The sequence below is a fragment of the Thunnus thynnus genome, chromosome 7 (genome assembly GCF_963924715.1).
Source record: "Thunnus thynnus chromosome 7, fThuThy2.1, whole genome shotgun sequence".
NCBI lineage: Eukaryota > Metazoa > Chordata > Actinopteri > Scombriformes > Scombridae > Thunnus > Thunnus thynnus.
The window spans coordinates 19543013-19556704 of NC_089523.1; positions in this window are offsets into that span (position 1 = coordinate 19543013).

Consider the following 13692-nt stretch of genomic DNA (forward strand, 5'->3'; position numbering starts at 1 on the left):
CCTTACTGTAGCCGATAATGCCTGTTGGCCCTGGCTGTTAGCTGCAAAAGCAGATTGGATGAAGTGCAGTCTTGTCATGTTGGTTAGATAAACTACTCCTGCTCCTACTGACACAGTTTCCTGCTGTCAACCGACAAACGTGTCCCTGCTTGATCGGAAAAGGTGATATGTAAATGCTGCTCCCCAGCCTTTGGGTTTAATAGCCACTGTGCAGGTAGCTATTGTGTCTGCGTTATCCTCTTCCTCTGCCCTAGTTTCTCACTTCTCTAATCCTCCTCTTTGGTCTAGGCCTGGCTCACACAGCAAACTGCTGCCACCTAATTAAACACCAGCTTGGCTTAGGAGGAACCATAAACCGAAGGAACCAACACTTAGGCAGGTACATGTCATGAATTTGGGTGGGTTTTTTGTGCAGTAGTCTGCCCATTCCACAATAATATTTAGATAATAACCTTTCTACTCACCAGGAAGCACAATTTACAATATAACAACTCTTCTATTAACAATTTTATAGATGCAAAAGTGTTGTCAGCAATTTAAGAAAATTGTAACCATTGATCACACTTAGACCTACTCCAGATGAAAATGAATTTGGAAAGGCTGAATTTGGCATAGATTTTTGCAGTGTAAACAAGATGGGCAACCAAACTTTCTTCTTTTTTTTGATGTAATTGCGATCAGAATCTGCTTCTGTGGTGACTTCCTCTATCTGATGTAGACAACACTAATCTGATACACGTGGAGTTGTAATGAGTTTACAGGTATTTGGCTGCTACGCCACATTCAACAACTGTCTGGGAACACACCCATTTTGATTTATTTCAGAGTATCCTGGTGGCTTTACTGTACTGCTCGGCTGATATTGCACTCTTTCAGAAGTCGGCGCACATGTGACATTACTATCTCCCGTTGCTTTTTTGTAAACCAGACCTGAAAGAATCTTTGCCGAGGGGGCTCACACAGACAGACGCCAGCAGAAGCAGAGCTTGTGGGGCCCAGTGGAGGACCGTGCAGAGGTCAGACAGAGGGGTCAGTCCGTCTAAGCCTCCCCCTGTGTTGGAGATGCCCCTGGGATAGGTGTTCAGACACACCCCATCCCGTGAGAACAGGCACACTGCACAGCTCCCCTGGGACACAGAGATGCACACTGATGTATAAAGTCTGCCTAGCCAAACATCCTTAACAATAGCAGTTATTCTACACATACATGCATGCACACAGACACATACAGACAGATATCTGCACAGATATGCTTTCACAAGTGTAATAGGTGAAGATGTCCTCCTACATGCACATAAGCACACACAAACATGGAAATTATATACAAAGAGCGCAATACTGTGAATAAAGGTTAAAAAAACATCTATACATATTCATAACAACATATGCACATGCACATGCAAATACAATCAATACAAGCAGACATAGTGTGTGTGCGCTCCACACATGGGGATATGTGAGAAGACAGTATATTGATTTGACTATAGCAGATACACACCCCAAGAGGGTGGAGCCGACCATCAGAAATACAGTACTCTTCTTCACTTAATCTTAGGTATGCTGAGCATGAGATTCATCACCATGGAAACTACAGATGTGACCTTAGAGTAGAGGACATATTTAAGGCACTACTGTATATTCTGAACACACAAAAAATGATCTTGCTATATCTGCATTAGCAGGGAAGAAATAAACACTTTATATCAACATTTTTTGTCCTTTAATTTACTGTTGATTTGTTAATCTCTCTATTTCCTCTACAGGAAAGTATGATTACAATATTGTTTGGTTGGGAAGAGAAACAAGAGACACCTATATTTACATGTTCTGTGGCCAAAAGGACACAGTGTTCCTTTGGAACACAGAAACAAAACAAAACAAAACAAAAAAACAGCACAATTTTAATGTCAAATGACACTGATGATGAAAATGAAACTATGAATACCGAAAAAAGGATTCAGTTGAAGGGAAAACAGCTGAAATAACAGAAAACCTCATATTATTGTCTATCATTTCTGTTATGGATACATCCTTTGACTAAAAAAACCCATGGTTCTGCTGTCAATTGACACTGATGTCTCAAAATGAAACCATGAATACTGAATATAAAAGGAATTCATTGAAGGGAAAATAACTGAAATAACAGAATGTCTCATATTATTACACATGGAAACACCCTTTGACAAAAAGCGAAAGTCTTGTCAGGTCCTCACATGTTGTGAACATGTACAATCACAGTATATGCAATATGCACTGAGTGATCGCCTGACAAGGAGACATTGATTCGACTGATAATGGTTCCACACTTCACGGAGATGGTAATATTTTCCAGAAATACAAATGATGAGCAGTTGCCCAGCCTGTCATTATGTATCTTTTAACTACCACAGAAAATACATGGAGGTTAAATTTATGCTGCATCACAGTAAAAAATGACCATCCTTAAAGTGGCAAAACAATGGTGAATACTCCATTACACAATTGTAGATTTGTAGCTTGGGTTGGAGTGAATCTAATCTCACCTGTCAAAAAGCATTTTTGTCTGTTACTAACTACATCTTTTCCTCACCCTCAGTTACCTGTGGCATCCCCTGCTGTGAATGCTTTGCCCTGTCATGATTTTCAATTTCATATGCTCCCCTATTGAACACTTTATATACAGACACAGTCTTTCCTTTCATTGCAATGCTACAACCGTACAGCACAGATTCACCTCTCTGTTCAACTTTATGATTTCAACAAAGTTGCTCTTCTGCACAGGAATCATTTAAAATGGTAGATGTCTAATAATCTCATTCTATTACACTCTGATAACCCTGAGCTGTGAAGCAACAGCAATAGTTCTGTTGCCCCTCTGAACAAGTTTGCAACTAAATAAAAACATCTGTAAGAAACCTTGGTGTGATCTTTAAGCCTGATAATCAATTACAAAGAAATGCATGAACTAACTGGAACACAACGCTTACAGTGCTATTCTGGCAACTGCTTAAAAGACCGGAAAGGAGAGAGCAAATTAAAGGCAGTAGAGTAGAATATTATACTTCATAAGCTTGAAAATAGGTTGATTGCATACATGAGGTGGACTCAATATAAGTACAATATGTACAATCATGTGATGGAAACTAGTTGTACAATAAATGCTACATTTGTGAAGCTCAAAAGCTCTTACAAATTTTGTAAAGACAATGAAGATGTCAGAGAATCAGTTTTTTGAGTTTGTGGTAGTGTCCTATTATTATGAATGTGATAAAAAAATATGTTTTTGTACTATATTGTATTCAACATTTCAGCAAGGACAATCTCTTTTTCAATCTATTATGTGTTTTTTACACATATTTGAGAGGTCCTGCTCCTGAATAAACATGACATGTGACTTTTTTCAAACTACTTTGAAGCACCCAGGCTCCATCTTTTACAGGAAAAATGTCATATTGTTATTCTGTTACAAAGAGAACCCAGTGTTCCTTGGCACAAATGTCAGGCCTCTGGGGTTTGGCTTCAACTGCCACCGGTGTGACATTAAGTTTCACTTTAAGACATCACTTTTGTGTTAAAGTTTCACTTTAAGACATCACTGATGTCTTTAACAGCTACATCAAGACACATAGAAACAAATTAGAATGAGGAGAAAGAAAGGTCAAGAGTAGGCAAACCCACATAGCAATTTGTTTCAACTGAAGATGTGATAATGTGATCAGATAAATTACAGCTTATCCTCAGGTAAAGATGGACTGAGGCACACCAGCCGAGGCATGCTATGGCTGCTTTCAAGATGACATTTGTGTGTGTGTGTGTGGGGGTGTGTGAGCAATGTCAACTTATGAGAACTTCTGGTGGCCTTTGGTAACCCACATAAACAAGAATCATGAAAGTTAAGTTGAAGCCAGACATCCAGTTAACTGAATAAATGGCTGCTTTCAAAATGGGTGGGCGGGTGTGTAAACAGTGTCATCTTATGAAACTTTTGGTAACCCACAGTTAAAACTGACATAAAGGAGCTGAACAGAAAATGTGACTGCCAACATCCCCATTGCGGCAGGGTGTGTGGTGGTACAGTACGTCATAACCAACAATAACCATTTTTGCCGGGCCCTCTCATTAAAAACCTCTTTAAACAGGTGTGCAGCTTCTTCTCTCTCATTGGTTTGGTAGTTAATGGTAAAACATGTAAACATTGGATACAACTCCCATCGTCAAATTTCCTTGGTTTGGAGGTATATGATATAAAAATGAAAAGGTGCTGACCTCTAATTTAAGCTAATATGGAATTAGCAAACCACTATGAACAAGCCATTTCTTTAAACTATTAACGATCCTTTCAATTCATGTTACTGTAGACTTTGATTACGGATTGCTTTGAAAATTAGGCCACCAAAAACTGTCAAAAACTGGTTTAATTACTGCTATTAGTGGCGTTTACAACCCGAGACTTTGGAACACAATATCATAGGAACTGTGTGTTTTAAGGTGGATTTTCACTTTTGACTTTTTCCAAATCAAAAACAATCCTAAATTTCTGTATATCCCATCAAATTTTAAATTTTGTTGTTTTTCATGTTTATCCACCTGTGCTAAATTCTAAGGTCAGAGGAGGGAGGGGAAAAGAAAGGAGACTGCAAGAGGACAAAATTATTCATTTACTGCATAAGACATAAATCAATGTCTGAGCCACAGCTTGACATCCACACCTGCACACACAGAAGGCGTCTTCAGTGCTGTCGAATACCATTCCTACGGTTTTTGCTTTGATGCTTTAATACAGAAGCTACTTCCTCAATAAAGACAAGAATGCCCACTCATTGTTTAGAATCAATCACACACACAAACACACACAAACACACACACAAACCTAAAAAATCTGGTTTAAGACAAGAAGACAGGGACAACCTAACATACAGTACAACAAAATCTTTACAATTTCAACTCAGAATCAGAATCAGATTTATTGGCCAAGTATGTTAACACACACAAGGGATTTGGTTCCAGCTGTTGGTGTCTCACACGCAATACAGACAATATACAGACAATGTGTGTATTATTTACAGACAATACACAATACAAAGCACTATACAGATTATGTAAAAGACAAACAATATACATAAAGTGCAAGTGTGTGTGGTATTGCAAACAACAAATAATGTGCATCATGTATGGGAATGAAATTGTGATGTATGATTTTTTGTACAATACAATATCTGTAGACGTGAAGCTGGGTGTAATAACTATCTGAAGAAACAAGAGTAGCTATGGCACAGCAGATGATACTGGTCAGCTATTTATGAGAGTAAAGGAATGAGGAAAGAAACTTCTCTTGTGTCTGGTAGTTTTGGTATACAGGGTTTGCTGGAGGGGAGGAATTGAAAAATGTTGCATTCAGGGTGTGAGAAATCTCTAATGATTTTCCCTGCTGTTTCCTGGTTCTTGAAGAGTGCAAGTCCTGGAGGATGGGCAGGGGATTATCAATGATTCTTTTCAGCTGTCCTTACTGTTCACTGTAGTCTGTTCCTGTCCTGTTTAGTGGCTGGTCCGAACCAGACCGTAATGGATCTACACAGGACGGATTCAATGAATGTGGTGTAGAACTGGTGCAACAGCTCCTGTGGCAGACCATACTCCTCATTTGCTGTAGAAAGTACATCCTCTGCTAAGCCTTTTTGAAGATGGAGTTGATATTGGTTTCCCACTTCAGGTTTTGAGAAATGGTAGTTCCCAGAAACACAGGGCTTTTGGATATTGTGAGGGGGAGTAGTGCTGAGGGGTGTCTCCTAAAGTTCACTGACATCTCCACAGTCTTGAGTGTGTTCAGCTCCAAGTTGTTCTGACTGCACCAGCTGTTAACCTCCTGCTGATATGCAGACTCGTCGCCATCTTAGATGAGTCCAGTGATTCAGTCTTTTCCCATCTTGTGTTATAATTACTTCTTAAAATTCCCCCCAAATTAGCTGCGGGATATAATTTACTACTGAGACATAAAAGAAACATAACGCACATGCACATAATCAGTCTCTAACCCATCACTGCAATCCAGAGTGGCTTGTTGCAAAGGCAGTGCAGCATCTAGGTATCACACCAGATGTGAGGATCCAAACAGCACTTCTACGGGCCAAGCAAAGGTACATAGATCAAACAAATACAACATTGTACACATGCAGGGCAGGTAAAATGAAGACTTAATTGTGTACTCACTAAGGATGGCAGGGAAATTGCAAACTTCCTGTTTGTGTCCTCACTGATAGCTTTGTCACAACCTTCAGTTTTAACTGTTTACTCACTACTGAGAGAAACTTTTCTATTAAACTGACTTGCATTATAACTCAAAAGCCGTGTCAATTATTCTACAGTAGCAGCATACATGAATGAATGATCAGTATCATCTACCTAAAGTCATAGTTTAGTAGGTTGGAGTTCGAAACCTTGAAAGGTTTTTATATAGTGAATATTGGACCGGCTTTATAGATTAAACTTCTTTTCTTCCTCACAAAACCCAAATATTGGTCAGTGGCAAAAATTAAGTTCAAAACTTCTCAAAAATCAACTCGACTTAATCCTGTTGGTGGTGGAACAAAAGACCTTCTTGGATATTTGCTTGCCTTGCATATTTGAGTATCTACTATGCAATGTTGATCATGATTGGGAATTCCTGTTGTGTTGTTGTCATGACATGGCCAAAAAAAAGTATTAAAATTCAGTTGATAAGCAACCCTGGTACAAAAAATATTTGTTGATGCTTGAAGTGGTTCAGACCAAAATATGAGTTGACATTGGACTGATTGTGGTGCTCAAGGGATTGTTGTATTCAACTTAAAATATATACCTTACTGCAATTTCCTAAACCAAACTATATCTTTTTTTTTTTTTTACATTAGGCATCTCAGCACCAACAGTTGGTTTCCTTTTTAGCCATTTCAACATTATTTATTTTGACACTGGAACCAAAAGCTACTTCTATCTTAGATTAAACAGTTTAGGAAATGGCCAAATGACTAGAAAACATGCAAAACCTGCCAAAACTTGACATATTTAAACTTAACAAAAAGGAAGGACAAATTATTTATGGGATTGTTGAGAGTTTTAAGCAACTGTTTGAAATAACCATATCACAAGAAAATGCTTATGAGCCAAAAGAAGACATTTTGAAACTCACTACAGAGAAAGGAAAAAAATAGGCCTGTGGAAAAAATGATACCTGGGAATGCATGCAGAATGCAAAACGTTTACCTGAGAACAAAGTGAGAGCAACAGGTACACATACTGAACTAGCAGTCATTATTTGCATACCCAGCCGCAGAATAGTATAACTATTTATAGAATTTGGAAGGATTAGATCATTATGATAAGAGTAAGAAATAGCATGTAAGACCTCAGCGATGACCCCAATAAAGAAAAATTATTACCTCCGTGATCTCATGCCTGTTTACAAAGAGAGGAGGATGTTTAACATTTCATATTATACAGTTTTGGGAACCAAGCAGGTGCAGACTGTGTTTCCATTATGTAAGTCTACATGCTTTTGACAGCACCTGTTAATATCTCACGTGCCTGGTATGTTTTCAGTACTGTGCTCGTGCGTGTCCCCCTTCACAAGCCACACTGGCACGCAAAAAAAGGAGAGGGAGGAACTGCTGCTTACATGAAGTCAAACTCCACCTACATACCATTACCATTCAGATACAGCAGTAATACATGTTATGTTCTGACCTCTGGTGGTCAGACATGACGTTACAGGAAGAAATAGTCGTAAACTGCTATGAAGGCAATACGCCACAAGGTGGGGTGAGATGACAGCAACATCATATACTGTAGTCAAGTCTTCACCTTTGCTGCCACAAGGAGAAAAGTGAATCTAATCACTGTGTTCTGTGTATAGCTGCAACGATTAGTCGATTAATCGATCAGTGACCAACTATTTTGATAATCAATTCCTTGTTTTGAGTCATTTTTTAAGAAAAAAATGTCCAAATTCTCTCATTCCAGCTTCTCAAATGTGAACATTTTCTGGTTTCTCTAGTCTTCTATGACAGTAAACTGAATATCTTTGTGTTATGGACTGTTGTTTGGGATAAAACAAGACTTTTGAGGATGTCATCTTGGGCTTTGGGAAACAGTGATCAACATTTTTCACCATTTTCTGACATTTTATAGACAAAACAACAAATTGATTAATTGAGGACATACACGGATTAATCAATAATAAAAATAATCGTTAGTTGCAGCCCCAGTTCTGTGTGTCTTTGAGAAAAAAACAACACCTCATTGATGAAGGGTGTTATATTGTTAATGCTCCAGAGGAGGAACTAAAGTAGTCTGGAGTCATTTAAATATTCAGCCTACACAACAGATACACCATCGCAGGAAAGACACAACTCTCTGTGTCAGCCTCAGTAGCAGATTTATGAGCAAAGGCTTCTCATCTGACATCTCCCTTGTTATTACTAGAGAGTCTTGGCAGCAGCAGAACAGAAGCCAGGGTTTCATACTAATGCTGACAACACTGAAATACAAAGCAGAGAGGTGTTCATACTCTAAGATGGCATGGGCATAACCATTAGGCTGTTCAACACACTTTTCAAGGTGTAATGCCAAGGTGTCCAAGAGTTTTCTCCAGTGTTCATCTGGCACATTTTAATTTCAAAGAAAGATTATATATATATTTTAATACTGAATATACTTTATTTGAACAAACACCAAAAGGCCAAACATTGTACAGAAACTAAAACCGAATAGCAGCATATTGGTCTCCTTGGTGACATTTGAATTCCCCTCGGACTGTGACAAATTGTTATATGGTTCATAGGTCCGGCTGGGATCCAGGAGTGTGCAAAGTAGAGGAGGAAATTAAAGGAGTGCTCCAAACCAGCAGCCAGGGTTACAAGGAGCATTGTTTTAGTGTGTGTTTGTCTGATCCGGATGTTTCTATTTCTAATTTTCACTTGTTTGACTCATGCGTATGCACATGCAAGTTTGTGTTAAGAATGGGACTGTGCTACAGTGTTATAGTCCACAGAGGGAATTTACTTCATTAAGATAGTTTGATTATGCGTGTAGCATGTGTGTAAATACATTAATGAACACCATCTGTGTTTCTGTACCAGTATCAGTGTGTTTTGAAGGAACAATTTATTTTGGCATACTGCTGTATCTTTTTTTAAACCTTTACTTATTCAGGGAAGGTTCACTGAGAGGAAGCCCCTCTTTTGCAGGAACACCCTGATCACATTCACACAGTTACACACATTCACACCTGGAAGTTGCTCAGTACACAGTCTCATGTGCTGTACACTGAGCAGCACCTCAGTGGTGGTAATGAGGGAGGGCCAAGCACTGCTTTTTCACTTTCCCCACCCAGATTTATCCTGCCGGTCCAGGGATTGAACTGATGACCTTCCTGTCACAAGCTCACTTCTCTAACCTTTTGGCCACCACTGCACTGTCATGAGGGTCAGGGTGACATGCAAAATCAAATGTCAGATCTTTCCATTGTATGTGTTAATGTGTGTGTCACGTTTGTGTCGACCCTTGTGGAGAGGAATTCAACTTTGCTTTCAATATGTGTGGTCTTAGTCTCAAACACTCTTCATAGAGGATATTAAGTTTAAACACAAAGATATTAAATTTAAAATGATATAACAGAGAAGTCGCAAATCCTCATAAACTCAAATCAATTATCAATGATCAAAAATGTTGATTCATTTCATGTTGACTGATGAACCAGTTTATTGAATAATTGTTTCAGCACTAATGACTAATGAGAGAGACATAGCATACTTGTGGTAACAAACCATAAACAGCTGTTATATACAGTCAAACTCACAGAAAAATGTCACCTAATTTGTGTCTCTCAAGTGTTCCAGAATCTTAGAAATGGTGAAAAGAAAACAGCTCTGGTCTTGTGTCCATGTATTAATTATTCATGTATCTCTTGTTACATGCTGAATATGTGTCCAAAGTAATCATTATTGAGTATTTTTATATCAAAATTCTTCGTTGTTTTGCCTTTACGGTATGCAAATTTATTGCTGTTCAGTCTGCTGCTCTCCTCAGTTCAGTTTTAGGTTTTGTGTGTACCTACCTACTATACATCCTCACAGTGGTTTCCATTCTTTCTTTCTTCCTCTTTTGCATACTTGCTAATAATTTGGAACCCAGTTATTGTCCACTGCATTTGAATGATCTAGTTCTTGGGTTTTCTCTTTTTCTTTGCAATCCTGTGTTGAAGAGCTTCTGAATGATCATCCTACATAGCAGAATATTCAAAACATGTACCGCAAATGTTTCAATTGCCCAAAATCCTGCTGGGCCACATCAACAGTCCTGGTTCTTCAATTTATCATTTCAAACTGACCTTGAATCCATGGATTTGGAAAATGCTCTGCTGTTCAACCCTTAATAATTTTAGGTTTTTGGTCCATTATTCTGCACTGGCTCACGTACTGGAATCTGTGGTTGGTGAGAAACCCAAAGCATTCTTGTAGTTGAATGTCATTGTATCAACTTACCAATCAGACTAGAGGAATCATAAGCAGAGAATGAAAGCAAAAATTAAACCCTGCAGTGGAAATTTGAAAGCATTGTGCTTAATGTTCATAGATCCTTCCCAAGTCTTCTAATACAGTGGTTCATATGACATTGAAACAAACACTGATTAGTAAAAGACAAAACTACAACAGCATATGTTTTGTAAACTTTTTATAAACCCTTCTTGAGTGAGGTCCACTCTAGTTACCATATACATTATGAGTCAAGGCAAAATTAAATGGCAAATTTAACATATCTGTTTGCTGATTTTGCCTTCATGCACTATTAAGCTGCTTTATCAGTATCTTGAGACAATGCAGGCTGCTTCTGAATGTTCATAAAAGTTGTTTAAACTCTTGAAAATAAAGCCACAGTATAATTTTACAAGGAGATTACTGGATATGTACTGTAAAGATGTATTTACATTTCAAAATATTTGGGGATCAATTCATGTTAATACTTTTAAGCCATAAAAAAATTATCGTGTGCCCGTATTTGATTATTTATGATATGATATTTAACATGCCACCTGCCAAGTATCTCTGAGGCGAGGACATGTGTCACAGAGCACGCAGAGGTTTATTAATAACCATATTTACAGCACTGCATATGCTCAAATTGACTGTCCTGACCTTCCTGCACAGTAACATATATCAATTCAGCATCTACTTAAAAATTGGCATCAAAAACTAACTTAGGGGTGGGCCTATGAGCATGATTTGTGACATCACAACTAGTTTTGAAGCCAATCCTGATCCAATATTCAACTTAAAATGTGTGATGTGGAAACTTGAAGCCTCCAGTGCACATCCACTGAGAATGGACTTAACAGTGCAGTAGGCAACATTTTGTGTCCAGCAGTTAAACTAATGAAATATATTTATATATTCATAGATTCTTGAATTTCTAATGAGGGAGAAGGAGGAGTAGAGCCCTTTTTAAGGATTTTAATGTGGTAATTATACTATTTTTCTGGAAAAAAAATATATATCAGACTCACATTATTGTTCCAAGCAGAGTAATTTTGTATGTCTTCATATATATGTATATATATATATATATATATATATATATATATATGTGGAGGGGATCTTTAACCAATTTTAGGAAGGTGAAAACTCTTCTCACGGATTAATGATTTTAACCATAGGTGATATCCAAACATAAACTTGGCTATCCACATTATGCTCTGCAACTGCTTTACCTTGTATTTTGATCCCTCATGTATAAAATTTCCTGCTAGAAGATAATTGACATCAAAGCATGCCCCTCCCACTCTGTCTCAGATGCTTTGTGCGCATGCACGCAACTCATTCAGTTATAGACATTACCGTGTGGATAGTTAATCCCCCTCACTCGGCTGGTCTGTTCTTCAATCTTTGTTATCAATATCCTTGCCAATGTTTATAATCAGGAAATACACAAGCTGGAGGAATCAGGATATGCAGAGAAAATCACCAGGGAGGGGGCAAGCAGTTCTGCTGAATCCTGGTATATAACTCATCACATTGTGCATCACAATGCAAAGGCAAGGGTGGTGTTCAATTGTTCCTTTCGCCCCCAGCAGACTGCCCTGAATGATAACCTGCTACCAGGGCCCTATCTTGTTCCATCACTACTGGGAGTCCTGCTCAGATCTTGAGAGCATGTTGTTGCAATCAGCGGAGACATACATGGTATGTTTCACCAAATCAGACTCCTTCCAGAAGACTGACCACTTCTCCACTTCATCTAGCATGATATGTAAATAAATAGATCACCTGATATTTATGAGTGACATGTACTATCCTTTGACACAGCTTGCAGTCCCTGCTGTGCCATCTACGCTGTCCAAATTTCACGTCAGAGGCTATCAAGGCAGCCATGAGGATCTTCCAGAGACTGTGCTCACTTCATTCCATGTGGAGAACTTCCTTAAATCCTGACGCTCACCACAGCAGGCAAAGGATCTCCTTGAGTGACTGAGAGTTCTCTTTGCAAAAGGCAGATTTGAGATTAGGCAGTGGGCTTCCAATATGACAGCTGTAATTTCTCATCTCCCAACTGAGGCACGATCAACAACATGTGAGCTGTGGCTAACAGCCAAAAGGGCTGATCCTGGAGAGTCCACCGTTGGTTTGCGTTGACACTGCCCATCAGACACATTGAGATATAAATATCGGCCTGTGTCACCCAATCAACCAACCATGCGGAATACGATCGAACCAATACGATCCACTCGGGTACATAATTCCCTTCACTACATCTGCCAAGTTCCTGGTCCAGGCCTTGAGGATTAAAGAAAGATGATCGCATGAACCTATTGCAGACAAGTTCCTTCCAGCATGGCAGACATGGGAAGGTGAGCTTCCTCAGTTACAGGACATCACTCTGCCTCAGTGCTGTGTACCAGCTGATGCTAACAACAATGCTTCAGTGATGAACTCTGAATTCTAAACCGCTAGGATATACATCTTCTGACCTTACTGACCCTGACCTTATAACACCTAACCTGCTGCTGATGGGGAGGCAGGATGCAGCTCTTCCCCAGGCAGCATATGGTTCCAGTGATCTTGGCTGCCACTGTCGGAGGCATAGACCAATTCACCCTCTGGTACCTTCCCAACCGCCAACATCACTAGAAATGGTGGCCCTCCATTGCTGACCTTACTGTAGGCCAAGTAATCATGGTAGTTGACCCACAGCTTCCCAGGGCTGTCTGGCCCATTGAAAAGGTCTCCTGCATTCATCCCAATGACAATGGAAGGATTCGGTCATCTTAGGGACAATCTGCACCCCTCCAGTCACCAAGCTGGTACTGCTCCCTAAGGTGCCAGATGAGGATGAAGACAACAACACCACCTATAACAGCAGGGACGTTGTATTTCTACACATTCATAAATATGAATGTGGGAGCGCTGTATAAAATCTCCTGCTGGAGCAAAATCAATGTCACAACACATTGCTTCCACTTTGCCTCAGAGACTTTGAGTACGTGCACGCAACTCATTCAGTTATAGAGTCTACCTTGTGGTTACTCGGCTGGTCTGTTCTTCAGTCTTTGTCATCAATATCTTTTGTTACTACAGTGTGCATCGTTGACAATGTAAGTTATCATAAATATTACCTGATGTTATGTCTTCATGGCACTATAATACTAATTGTTAACACCGCAGTGTTTAGAAGTTTATGTGGTAA